Raw genomic sequence first — 12347 nt, forward strand, 5'->3', positions numbered from 1 at the left:
TGCGTAGTTTTTCCTGGAAACAGATGAATAACTTAATATCGTTCCAAGTGCGGTGCACAAGTAAACAAATAATTTTGGAGTGTCTGCCAGATGCTCCCTTTTACAGTGCTCGCGGCTGTGCGCGCTAATGCTCAATGAAGACCGAGTTCATCGGCCCCCAAAGCGGCATGCTTATGTTGGACCCGTGTCGCAAGCGTCAGGCGCAGCCCAGAATAAGAAGACGCAAAAAAAGCAGGGATGAAGAGAAGCAGTTGTATGACAAGTGCTGTGCCGTAGAAGCCGAAATGAGTAAGAATAAAAAGGCCACGCCACTCAGCTGAGACCCTCGACCTGTTTCTGTATGCAGTGAGAGCGCACTGTAATCTCCATGTATATCGCTGCAGGGCAGAGGACGATGCACGCTCGAAAGCGGTCTACTTTCTCCTTCGGGGAATTCTAATTGCGGCCAGGTTCTTTCAGAGGCAGTGCCTAGCGTATACATTAGATGGCCGCCACGGAGCGTAATTGTAGCCGACGGCTCGCGACCAACGTGCGCCGTTGGCGCCGCCTTACGCAGCCGATCTTGCGGATGAATGCAGACGGCTGGCCTCGCTGTGGCGATTGCGCAGGTGAAAGACGCGTGCTGCTGGTTTATTATCGCGCCGCTGATCTTATCGCCGACACGCACCGAGTCTCCATTAATCATGTCGGACTGTTTTTCCTACCTTTCTTCTATTTTCCCGCTCGCGAGCTATTCTGACTTAAACACGTTTATTTAGTTTGTTTTCTGCTCCCACATTTTTCGCGTCTTTCCCATGCACCTAGACGTTATTCAGCCTACAGGCAGCCAAAACACGTCTTGATGGCGACGTTTGGCCAACGCTACCGTTACGAGTGGCGGCTGCTTTAGAGAGTGATATTGTGTTAACGATACGAGCTCGATAATTGAAGCTTCCTCTTTGCTACCTACGGCTCTGGGTTGAACATTGCCTGCACAAGGCAGCACCATCGCCGGCATTTCATTCCATGGCCGCTGCTGCGAAGGCAACCAGAGGAGATGAGAAAACTATGCGTAACGAGTTCAACTGTTCGCTGAAGGACTTTCAAGAGTGACGAGGAATATAACGGATATTAGAACGATAACTGTATATTAGTGACTTAGGGGGAAGGCTGGTGAGCTTATTTGCAGTAATACGGCGTGATATGGTTAATCTGACTTACAGTTTATTCGAACTGATACTGCAATCCCTTCAGTATCACATGCATTAGAAAGATTCCTCTTAGTTCAAACTTGACCTAAATTGACAAAAATTTGGTCTCCTTCCTGTCAGACTCTATGTATGCAGCTCTCGGAGGCGACCTTCTCCAACAGTAGGAGAAAGCCGCGATCAACCTTCCCGGGTGTGGGACACTGGCGACACTCGACAAGAAACCAGTGCTGAATGGAATGACTGTCTTCAGCCAGTTTTGCGTGTAACTGCTGCTTGACAGCTTCGCTGCTGAGCGGAATTTATATTTTGCTTGATTCCCCAGTGGGAGATGTTAAGTGGCGAAGCGTTAAGTACAAGCACGTTATCTATCATCTTTATTGATTTGTAACCGGGATATTGTCTAGGCAGCAGTCAACGAGAGGGACTTCCGCCAATAAAGGTCTAGTAATTCTGATGGCTCGCAGACACAGACGGCTCACGTCAAGAAGTTTCCCACCATCCTTCAGGTGGGACAATGTTCGCCGTTACGAACAAACGAAGTGTTCCAATGAAGGTCACAATAGCAACAAGAATGCCGGGGACAACAATAGCGACATTTATTTTTCGAATGGTATGTGCGGAGACTGATTGTGTCGTTTCTTGAGTAACACCTCGGGTTCTTCGAAAGCATTGTCGAAACCCTCTCCGTTGCGGTCCCGACTGAAACACGAACCGGACGAGATGATTCATCACTGAGCAGCAGACGACGCCGAGCGGTTCGTATTCAGAATTTGGACGTGAACACGTGGACGCTCGGTAAGCAATCAACGCCTCGCCCTTGGGGATGACGACATCTGCTGGCTTGTGCGCGTGCTGTCACCACGAGCCCCCGCCCCCAGTCTTGCCAAAATAAAAAAAAAAAGGAAGATCGTCAGTATGGGACGCCGTTGAAGCCGTTTGCACTCCCTACGAGATGCTAACGAGACTCGGCATCGGTTTTGTGTCGTCGCGAGAACAACCCGACCTACCTCAGCTTGCGTGTCTACATACTCTGCTTGGAACTCCTTTGAACTCCCCAAAAACTCCTTTCCAGGAACTGTTTGGAACTCCTTGGAACTCCCCAGGTGGTCGAAATTATTCCGGAGTCCTCCACTACGGCACCTCTTTCTTCTTTCATTCCCTCCTTTATCCCTTCCCTTACGGCGCGGTTCAGGTGCCCAACGATATATGAGACATACTGCGCCATTTCCTTTCCGCAAAACCAATCATTATCATTATTATTACTAACTCCTTTAAATAAAATGAATTGTGATTGCTATACGCTGGCTTAGATGGCGCCACGTACTCCTAATCATCACTATCATGATGGGTCAACGAAGACGGCAAAATTGTTCTTGGTTCCTCACTCGTCGTGCAGTGTGCACGCCACTTCGATGCCACTTCACCCCAGTATGTATAGGACGAAAAGTTTTTGAAACGAAAAGCTTCACTACGCCAGCTTTTCGAGCCGTCAGCGCGGCCCCAAGTTTGACCTTGACTCTAGATACAGGTCAAACAAGGAAATGACGCCTGTCTTACATTCGCTTTCTGAAATTATCTGCAGGGTTTGCGCGTCGTTTGGAACCGGATTTTGTTCGATATCTCAGCACACAGCGAGCAATAATACAGTTGTAAATATCACCGAAGCTATATTAAATACATACCGTCTCGTGCGAGCGCCTTTAATGTCGCTTCGAAGAATGTTTAACAAATAAAAAACGCCTACTACTGTCTGTCTGTCTGTCTGTCTGTCTGTCTGTCTGTCTGTCTGTCTGTCTGTCTGTCTGTCTGTCTGTCTGTCTGTCTGTCTGTCTGTCTGTCTGTCTGTCTGTCTGTCTGTCTGTCTGTCTGTCTGTCTGTCTGTCTGTCTGTCTGTCTGTCTGTCTGTCTGTCTGTCTGTCTGTCTGTCTGTCTGTCTGTCTGTCTGTCTGTCTGTCTGTCTGTCTGTCTGTCTGTCTGTCTGTCTGTCTGTCTGTCTGTCTGTCTGTCTGTCTGTCTGTCTGTCTGTCTGTCTGTCTGTCTGTCTGTCTGTCTGTCTGTCTGTCTGTCTGTCTGTCTGTCTGTCTGTCTGTCTGTCTGTCTGTCTGTCTGTCTGTCTGTCTGTCTGTCTGTCTGTCTGTCTGTCTGTCTGTCTGTCTGTCTGTCTGTCTGTCTGTCTGTCTGTCTGTCTGTCTGTCTGTCTGTCTGTCTGTCTGTCTGTCTGTCTGTCTGTCTGTCTGTCTGTCTGTCTGTCTGTCTGTCTGTCTGTCTGTCTGTCTGTCTGTCTGTCTGTCTGTCTGTCTGTCTGTCTGTCTGTCTGTCTGTCTGTCTGTCTGTCTGTCTGTCTGTCTGTCTGTCTGTCTGTCTGTCTGTCTGTCTGTCTGTCTGTCTGTCTGTCTGTCTGTCTGTCTGTCTGTCTGTCTGTCTGTCTGTCTGTCTGTCTGTCTGTCTGTCTGTCTGTCTGTCTGTCTGTCTGTCTGTCTGTCTGTCTGTCTGTCTGTCTGTCTGTCTGTCTGTCTGTCTGTCTGTCTGTCTGTCTGTCTGTCTGTCTGTCTGTCTGTCTGTCTGTCTGTCTGTCTGTCTGTCTGTCTGTCTGTCTGTCTGTCTGTCTGTCTGTCTGTCTGTCTGTCTGTCTGTCTGTCTGTCTGTCTGTCTGTCTGTCTGTCTGTCTGTCTGTCTGTCTGTCTGTCTGTCTGTCTGTCTGTCTGTCTGTCTGTCTGTCTGTCTGTCTGTCTGTCTGTCTGTCTGTCTGTCTGTCTGTCTGTCTGTCTGTCTGTCTGTCTGTCTGTCTGTCTGTCTGTCTGTCTGTCTGTCTGTCTGTCTGTCTGTCTGTCTGTCTGTCTGTCTGTCTGTCTGTCTGTCTGTCTGTCTGTCTGTCTGTCTGTCTGTCTGTCTGTCTGTCTGTCTGTCTGTCTGTCTGTCTGTCTGTCTGTCTGTCTGTCTGTCTGTCTGTCTGTCTGTCTGTCTGTCTGTCTGTCTGTCTGTCTGTCTGTCTGTCTGTCTGTCTGTCTGTCTGTCTGTCTGTCTGTCTGTCTGTCTGTCTGTCTGTCTGTCTGTCTGTCTGTCTGTCTGTCTGTCTGTCTGTCTGTCTGTCTGTCTGTCTGTCTGTCTGTCTGTCTGTCTGTCTGTCTGTCTGTCTGTCTGTCTGTCTGTCTGTCTGTCTGTCTGTCTGTCTGTCTGTCTGTCTGTCTGTCTGTCTGTCTGTCTGTCTGTCTGTCTGTCTGTCTGTCTGTCTGTCTGTCTGTCTGTCTGTCTGTCTGTCTGTCTGTCTGTCTGTCTGTCTGTCTGTCTGTCTGTCTGTCTGTCTGTCTGTCTGTCTGTCTGTCTGTCTGTCTGTCTGTCTGTCTGTCTGTCTGTCTGTCTGTCTGTCTGTCTGTCTGTCTGTCTGTCTGTCTGTCTGTCTGTCTGTCTGTCTGTCTGTCTGTCTGTCTGTCTGTCTGTCTGTCTGTCTGTCTGTCTGTCTGTCTGTCTGTCTGTCTGTCTGTCTGTCTGTCTGTCTGTCTGTCTGTCTGTCTGTCTGTCTGTCTGTCTGTCTGTCTGTCTGTCTGTCTGTCTGTCTGTCTGTCTGAAATCTAAGGTTCGACGAAATCTCGTCTGGTCGGGTGAATACATTGGCGAAAATAATGAAGCGCCGACCAAAAGGTGTTGTCAAGATGGAAGGACGTTTCGACTTCCACACGGAAGTCTTGTTCACTGATGGAAAAATTTCGCACACAAAGCTTAAGTACGTTGTGCTAATCGTCGCAGGCATCTAGCATACGAGGTCGGTATATTGCCTATGTTACGGTTGAGCGTCTGATCTGTTGTCTGGATAAACAGAGACTCCAGATATTGGCGTGACATCCAGTTTTTCTCACGGCCGATAATTGCCGCTTCTTCCCAAGCGATATCATGCTTCGTGTTTTCAACGTGTTCAGCCAGTGCGTTGGAACAAGCCTTCTTTTTCTTGACATCATTCTTGTGCTCATTCAGCCGTCTTTCAAAGTTTCCGCTTTCACCTATGTAGGAGTGATCGCAGTCTGAGCAGGGGATTTTATAAATTACTCCGGGAAACTTTTCCTTTTTTAGCTTGTCCTTTACGGACACCAACTCGTGACGAAGCTTGCACGCAGGCACGTGAGCTATATGCACATCGTAGGTTCGAAAAATGCGGGCCAATGACTCGCTCACGCCTGGCACATAGGGTATTGCAGCTCGGGCACGGCAAGGTAGGCGAACGGGCTGAGCTGGTCTCGTTGTCTGCTGTATTACAGCGTTCACGAAGAGCTGTGGGTAGCCACAATTGTTGACCTGGCGTCGCACTTGGCGTATGTCAGAGGCTTTTTCTTCGGGTTTCGAGCATATTCTTTCCGCACGACGGACGAGGGTAGAAACGACGGAGCGCTTATGGCACGTAGGATGGACTGAATTAAAGTGAAGGTATTGGCCTGTGTGCGTGTCCTTTCTGTACACCTTGAATGATAGGCGGTCATCACGTCGCTCCACCATGACGTCCAGAAAAGGAAGACGGCCAGAAATCTCCTCCTCGACGGTAAACTGGATGGAATCTTCCATGCTGTTCAAATGGTTCGTGAAAGCAGCCAAGGCATTCTTTTTGATTATGCAAAAGCAGTCATCAATGTACCGCAGGAAGACCTTCGGGCGCGGCTCGAACGAAGCCAAAGCGCGGCTTTCCAGTGCTTCCATTGTGAGGTTTGCGGTTGTGACCGAGATAGATGCTCCCATGGCAGTGCCATGAACCTGCTTGTAGACAGTGCCCCGAAAGATGAAGTACGTGTTCTTCAAGCAAAACTGCAGAAGCTTCAACAGGTCCGATGGATCGATGGGTGTCCTAGCACTCAGTCCGTCGTCGTCTCGAAGCGCTGAACGGCATACCTCCACCGCCAGATCCACGGGGACGCTGGTAAACAGTGATCTGACGTCAAATCACACCATTATCTCGTCGCTGTCAATCGTGATTTCGCGTATTTTTTCACTAAAATCAAAGGAGTTGCGTACGAAAGTCGGTCTCTTGCCAACGAGTGGCGAAAAAAATTTGTGCAAGTAGCCTGAAAGCCGGTACAAGGGAGAGCGGGTAAAATCCACTATTGGTCGCATTGGAACGCCTGGCTTGTGGATCTTCGGGAGGGCATATAAAGCAGGGGCAGATCCATTGTGGCAGAGGAGCGTGAAGTATAACGACCTGTGCTGTGGTGGAACAAACTGGAAGACGTCTGTCAAAAGCCTTTGCAACTCTCGCTCTACCTTGAGTGTAGGGTCCCGCTTGAGTCGCATGTACGTGCCATCATCCTCCAGAAGCTTCGTCATTTTCTCAACGTAGTCGCTGTGGTTTAGGATGACGGTGGCGTTGCCCTTGTCAGCAGGTAGGATTACGATATCCGTATTGCTCCGCAGGCTCCTGACTGCATCACGCTCCTGAGCAAGGAGTGGGGTGGGGTGCCGATGTGGCAGCTTGGTGAGTATGCTGATCGCACGGGTACGAGCTTCTTCTCGGCGATTGTTTTCCACACGTCCCACAGCCTGTTCCACGGCACAGATGATTTTTCTTGCGTCCGGAGCCGCTCTCGTATTGAAGTTCAAACCAAGCTCCAGAACGGCGAGCTCTGTTCGAGTAGGCCTATACGAAGACAGATTGTGGACGGTGGGGGTAGGTCTGTTGGCCGGACTCCCTTTACGGCCAGGTAGCAGTCTGATTACCTTCTCTTTGTGTGTGCGCCCACGCTGACCAGACTGTAGACTAGCTACGAAGTTCGCGTGCAACTGGATGCTGACGAACTCGTTCGGACACTGGTGTTCAAGGCGGCGACGGGCAAAAAAGGCTTGGTTCTGAAGGTGCCTTATTGAGTCCTTGCACTCCAGGATTCTGGCTTGAAGCAACTGTCGTTCTGCTCTTGACACCACGCTATGACCGAAGGGCGTATCGACCTGTCGTAGCAAGCGGAGGGACCGCGGGGTTAGGTTCCTGGCTTTGCATATGAGGTTGAATTCTAGATGAGCCTTGAACGCAGAAAGCCGGACGGTTAGCGAAACGAACTGGCGCACTTGAGTGATGAAATTCTGGCCATACGACCGTCGTAGCATGATGAAATCTAAGGTTCGACGATGTCACGCCAATATCTGGAGTCTCTGTTTATCCAGACAACAGATCAGACGCTCAACCGTAACATAGGCAATCTACCGCCCTCGTACGCTATATGCCTGCGACGATTAGCACAACGTACTTAAGCTTTGTGTGCGAAATTTTTCCATCAGTGAACAAGACTTCCGTGTGGAAGTCGTAACGTCCTTCCATCTTGACAACACCTTTTGGTCGGCGCTTCATTGTCTGTCTGTCTGTCTGTCTGTCTGTCTGTCTGTCTGTCTGTCTGTCTGTCTGTCTGTCTGTCTGTCTGTCTGTCTGTCTGTCTGTCTGTCTGTCTGTCTGTCTGTCTGTCTGTCTGTCTGTCTGTCTGTCTGTCTGTCTGTCTGTCTGTCTGTCTGTCTGTCTGTCTGTCTGTCTGTCTGTCTGTCTGTCTGTCTGTCTGTCTGTCTGTCTGTCTGTCTGTCTGTCTGTCTGTCTGTCTGTCTGTCTGTCTGTCTGTCTGTCTGTCTGTCTGTCTGTCTGTCTGTCTGTCTGTCTGTCTGTCTGTCTGTCTGTCTGTCTGTCTGTCTGTCTGTCTGTCTGTCTGTCTGTCTGTCTGTCTGTCTGTCTGTCTGTCTGTCTGTCTGTCTGTCTGTCTGTCTGTCTGTCTGTCTGTCTGTCTGTCTGTCTGTCTGTCTGTCTGTCTGTCTGTCTGTCTGTCTGTCTGTCTGTCTGTCTGTCTGTCTGTCTGTCTGTCTGTCTGTCTGTCTGTCTGTCTGTCTGTCTGTCTGTCTGTCTGTCTGTCTGTCTGTCTGTCTGTCTGTCTGTCTGTCTGTCTGTCTGTCTGTCTGTCTGTCTGTCTGTCTGTCTGTCTGTCTGTCTGTCTGTCTGTCTGTCTGTCTGTCTGTCTGTCTGTCTGTCTGTCTGTCTGTCTGTCTGTCTGTCTGTCTGTCTGTCTGTCTGTCTGTCTGTCTGTCTGTCTGTCTGTCTGTCTGTCTGTCTGTCTGTCTGTCTGTCTGTCTGTCTGTCTGTCTGTCTGTCTGTCTGTCTGTCTGTCTGTCTGTCTGTCTGTCTGTCTGTCTGTCTGTCTGTCTGTCTGTCTGTCTGTCTGTCTGTCTGTCTGTCTGTCTGTCTGTCTGTCTGTCTGTCTGTCTGTCTGTCTGTCTGTCTGTCTGTCTGTCTGTCTGTCTGTCTGTCTGTCTGTCTGTCTGTCTGTCTGTCTGTCTGTCTGTCTGTCTGTCTGTCTGTCTGTCTGTCTGTCTGTCTGTCTGTCTGTCTGTCTGTCTGTCTGTCTGTCTGTCTGTCTGTCTGTCTGTCTGTCTGTCTGTCTGTCTGTCTGTCTGTCTGTCTGTCTGTCTGTCTGTCTGTCTGTCTGTCTGTCTGTCTGTCTGTCTGTCTGTCTGTCTGTCTGTCTGTCTGTCTGTCTGTCTGTCTGTCTGTCTGTCTGTCTGTCTGTCTGTCTGTCTGTCTGTCTGTCTGTCTGTCTGTCTGTCTGTCTGTCTGTCTGTCTGTCTGTCTGTCTGTCTGTCTGTCTGTCTGTCTGTCTGTCTGTCTGTCTGTCTGTCTGTCTGTCTGTCTGTCTGTCTGTCTGTCTGTCTGTCTGTCTGTCTGTCTGTCTGTCTGTCTGTCTGTCTGTCTGTCTGTCTGTCTGTCTGTCTGTCTGTCTGTCTGTCTGTCTGTCTGTCTGTCTGTCTGTCTGTCTGTCTGTCTGTCTGTCTGTCTGTCTGTCTGTCTGTCTGTCTGTCTGTCTGTCTGTCTGTCTGTCTGTCTGTCTGTCTGTCTGTCTGTCTGTCTGTCTGTCTGTCTGTCTGTCTGTCTGTCTGTCTGTCTGTCTGTCTGTCTGTCTGTCTGTCTGTCTGTCTGTCTGTCTGTCTGTCTGTCTGTCTGTCTGTCTGTCTGTCTGTCTGTCTGTCTGTCTGTCTGTCTGTCTGTCTGTCTGTCTGTCTGTCTGTCTGTCTGTCTGTCTGTCTGTCTGTCTGTCTGTCTGTCTGTCTGTCTGTCTGTCTGTCTGTCTGTCTGTCTGTCTGTCTGTCTGTCTGTCTGTCTGTCTGAAATCTAAGGTTCGACGAAATCTCGTCTGGTCGGGTGAATACATTGGCGAAAATAATGAAGCGCCGACCAAAAGGTGTTGTCAAGATGGAAGGACGTTTCGACTTCCACACGGAAGTCTTGTTCACTGATGGAAAAATTTCGCACACAAAGCTTAAGTACGTTGTGCTAATCGTCGCAGGCATCTAGCATACGAGGTCGGTATATTGCCTATGTTACGGTTGAGCGTCTGATCTGTTGTCTGGATAAACAGAGACTCCAGATATTGGCGTGACATCCAGTTTTTCTCACGGCCGATAATTGCCGCTTCTTCCCAAGCGATATCATGCTTCGTGTTTTCAACGTGTTCAGCCAGTGCGTTGGAACAAGCCTTCTTTTTCTTGACATCATTCTTGTGCTCATTCAGCCGTCTTTCAAAGTTTCCGCTTTCACCTATGTAGGAGTGATCGCAGTCTGAGCAGGGGATTTTATAAATTACTCCGGGAAACTTTTCCTTTTTTAGCTTGTCCTTTACGGACACCAACTCGTGACGAAGCTTGCACGCAGGCACGTGAGCTATATGCACATCGTAGGTTCGAAAAATGCGGGCCAATGACTCGCTCACGCCTGGCACATAGGGTATTGCAGCTCGGGCACGGCAAGGTAGGCGAACGGGCTGAGCTGGTCTCGTTGTCTGCTGTATTACAGCGTTCACGAAGAGCTGTGGGTAGCCACAATTGTTGAGCTGGCGTCGCACTTGGCGTATGTCAGAGGCTTTTTCTTCGGGTTTCGAGCATATTCTTTCCGCACGACGGACGAGGGTAGAAACGACGGAGCGCTTATGGCACGTAGGATGGACTGAATTAAAGTGAAGGTATTGGCCTGTGTGCGTGTCCTTTCTGTACACCTTGAATGATAGGCGGTCATCACGTCGCTCCACCATGACGTCCAGAAAAGGAAGACGGCCAGAAATCTCCTCCTCGACGGTAAACTGGATGGAATCTTCCATGCTGTTCAAATGGTTCGTGAAAGCAGCCAAGGCATTCTTTTTGATTATGCAAAAGCAGTCATCAATGTACCGCAGGAAGACCTTCGGGCGCGGCTCGAACGAAGCCAAAGCGCGGCTTTCCAGTGCTTCCATTGTGAGGTTTGCGGTTGTGACCGAGATAGATGCTCCCATGGCAGTGCCATGAACCTGCTTGTAGACAGTGCCCCGAAAGATGAAGTACGTGTTCTTCAAGCAAAACTGCAGAAGCTTCAACAGGTCCGATGGATCGATGGGTGTCCTAGCACTCAGTCCGTCGTCGTCTCGAAGCGCTGAACGGCATACCTCCACCGCCAGATCCACGGGGACGCTGGTAAACAGTGATCTGACGTCAAATCACACCATTATCTCGTCGCTGTCAATCGTGATTTCGCGTATTTTTTCACTAAAATCAAAGGAGTTGCGTACGAAAGTCGGTCTCTTGCCAACGAGTGGCGAAAAAAATTTGTGCAAGTAGCCTGAAAGCCGGTACAAGGGAGAGCGGGTAAAATCCACTATTGGTCGCATTGGAACGCCTGGCTTGTGGATCTTCGGGAGGGCATATAAAGCAGGGGCAGATCCATTGTGGCAGAGGAGCGTGAAGTATAACGACCTGTGCTGTGGTGGAACAAACTGGAAGACGTCTGTCAAAAGCCTTTGCAACTATCGCTCTACCTTGAGTGTAGGGTCCCGCTTGAGTCGCATGTACGTGCCATCATCCTCCAGAAGCTTCGTCATTTTCTCAACGTAGTCGCTGTGGTTTAGGATGACGGTGGCGTTGCCCTTGTCAGCAGGTAGGATTACGATATCCGTATTGCTCCGCAGGCTCCTGACTGCATCACGCTCCTGAGCAAGGAGTGGGGTGGGGTGCCGATGTGGCAGCTTGGTGAGTATGCTGATCGCACGGGTACGAGCTTCTTCTCGGCGATTGTTTTCCACACGTCCCACAGCCTGTTCCACGGCACAGATGATTTTTCTTGCGTCCGGAGCCGCTCTCGTATTGAAGTTCAAACCAAGCTCCAGAACGGCGAGCTCTGTTCGAGTAGGCCTATACGAAGACAGATTGTGGACGGTGGGGGTAGGTCTGTTGGCCGGACTCCCTTTACGGCCAGGTAGCAGTCTGATTACCTTCTCTTTGTGTGTGCGCCCACGCTGACCAGACTGTAGACTAGCTACGAAGTTCGCGTGCAACTGGATGCTGACGAACTCGTTCGGACACTGGTGTTCAAGGCGGCGACGGGCAAAAAAGGCTTGGTTCTGAAGGTGCCTTATTGAGTCCTTGCACTCCAGGATTCTGGCTTGAAGCAACTGTCGTTCTGCTCTTGACACCACGCTATGACCGAAGGGCGTATCGACCTGTCGTAGCAAGCGGAGGGACCGCGGGGTTAGGTTCCTGGCTTTGCATATGAGGTTGAATTCTAGATGAGCCTTGAACGCAGAAAGCCGGACGGTTAGCGAAACGAACTGGCGCACTTGAGTGATGAAATTCTGGCCATACGACCGTCGTAGCATGATGAAATCTAAGGTTCGACGATGTCACGCCAATATCTGGAGTCTCTGTTTATCCAGACAACAGATCAGACGCTCAACCGTAACATAGGCAATCTACCGCCCTCGTACGCTATATGCCTGCGACGATTAGCACAACGTACTTAAGCTTTGTGTGCGAACTTTTTCCATCAGTGAACAAGACTTCCGTGTGGAAGTCGTAACGTCCTTCCATCTTGACAACACCTTTTGGTCGGCGCTTCATTGTCTGTCTGTCTGTCTGTCTGTCTGTCTGTCTGTCTGTCTGGTCTGTCTGTCTGTCTGTCTGTCTGTCTGTCTGTCTGTCTGTCTGTCTGTCTGTCTGTCTGTCTGTCTGTCTGTCTGTCTGTCTGTCTGTCTGTCTGTCTGTCTGTCTGTCTGTCTGTCTGTCTGTCTGTCTGTCTGTCTGTCTGTCTGTCTGTCTGTCTGTCTGTCTGTCTGTCTGTCTGTCTGTCTGTCTGTCTGTCTGTCTGTCTGTCTGTCTGTCTGTCTGTCTGTCTGTCTGTCTGTCTGTCTGTCT

This window comes from Amblyomma americanum, chromosome 9, assembly GCF_052857255.1.
Source record: "Amblyomma americanum isolate KBUSLIRL-KWMA chromosome 9, ASM5285725v1, whole genome shotgun sequence".
Classification (NCBI taxonomy): Eukaryota; Metazoa; Arthropoda; class Arachnida; order Ixodida; family Ixodidae; genus Amblyomma; species Amblyomma americanum.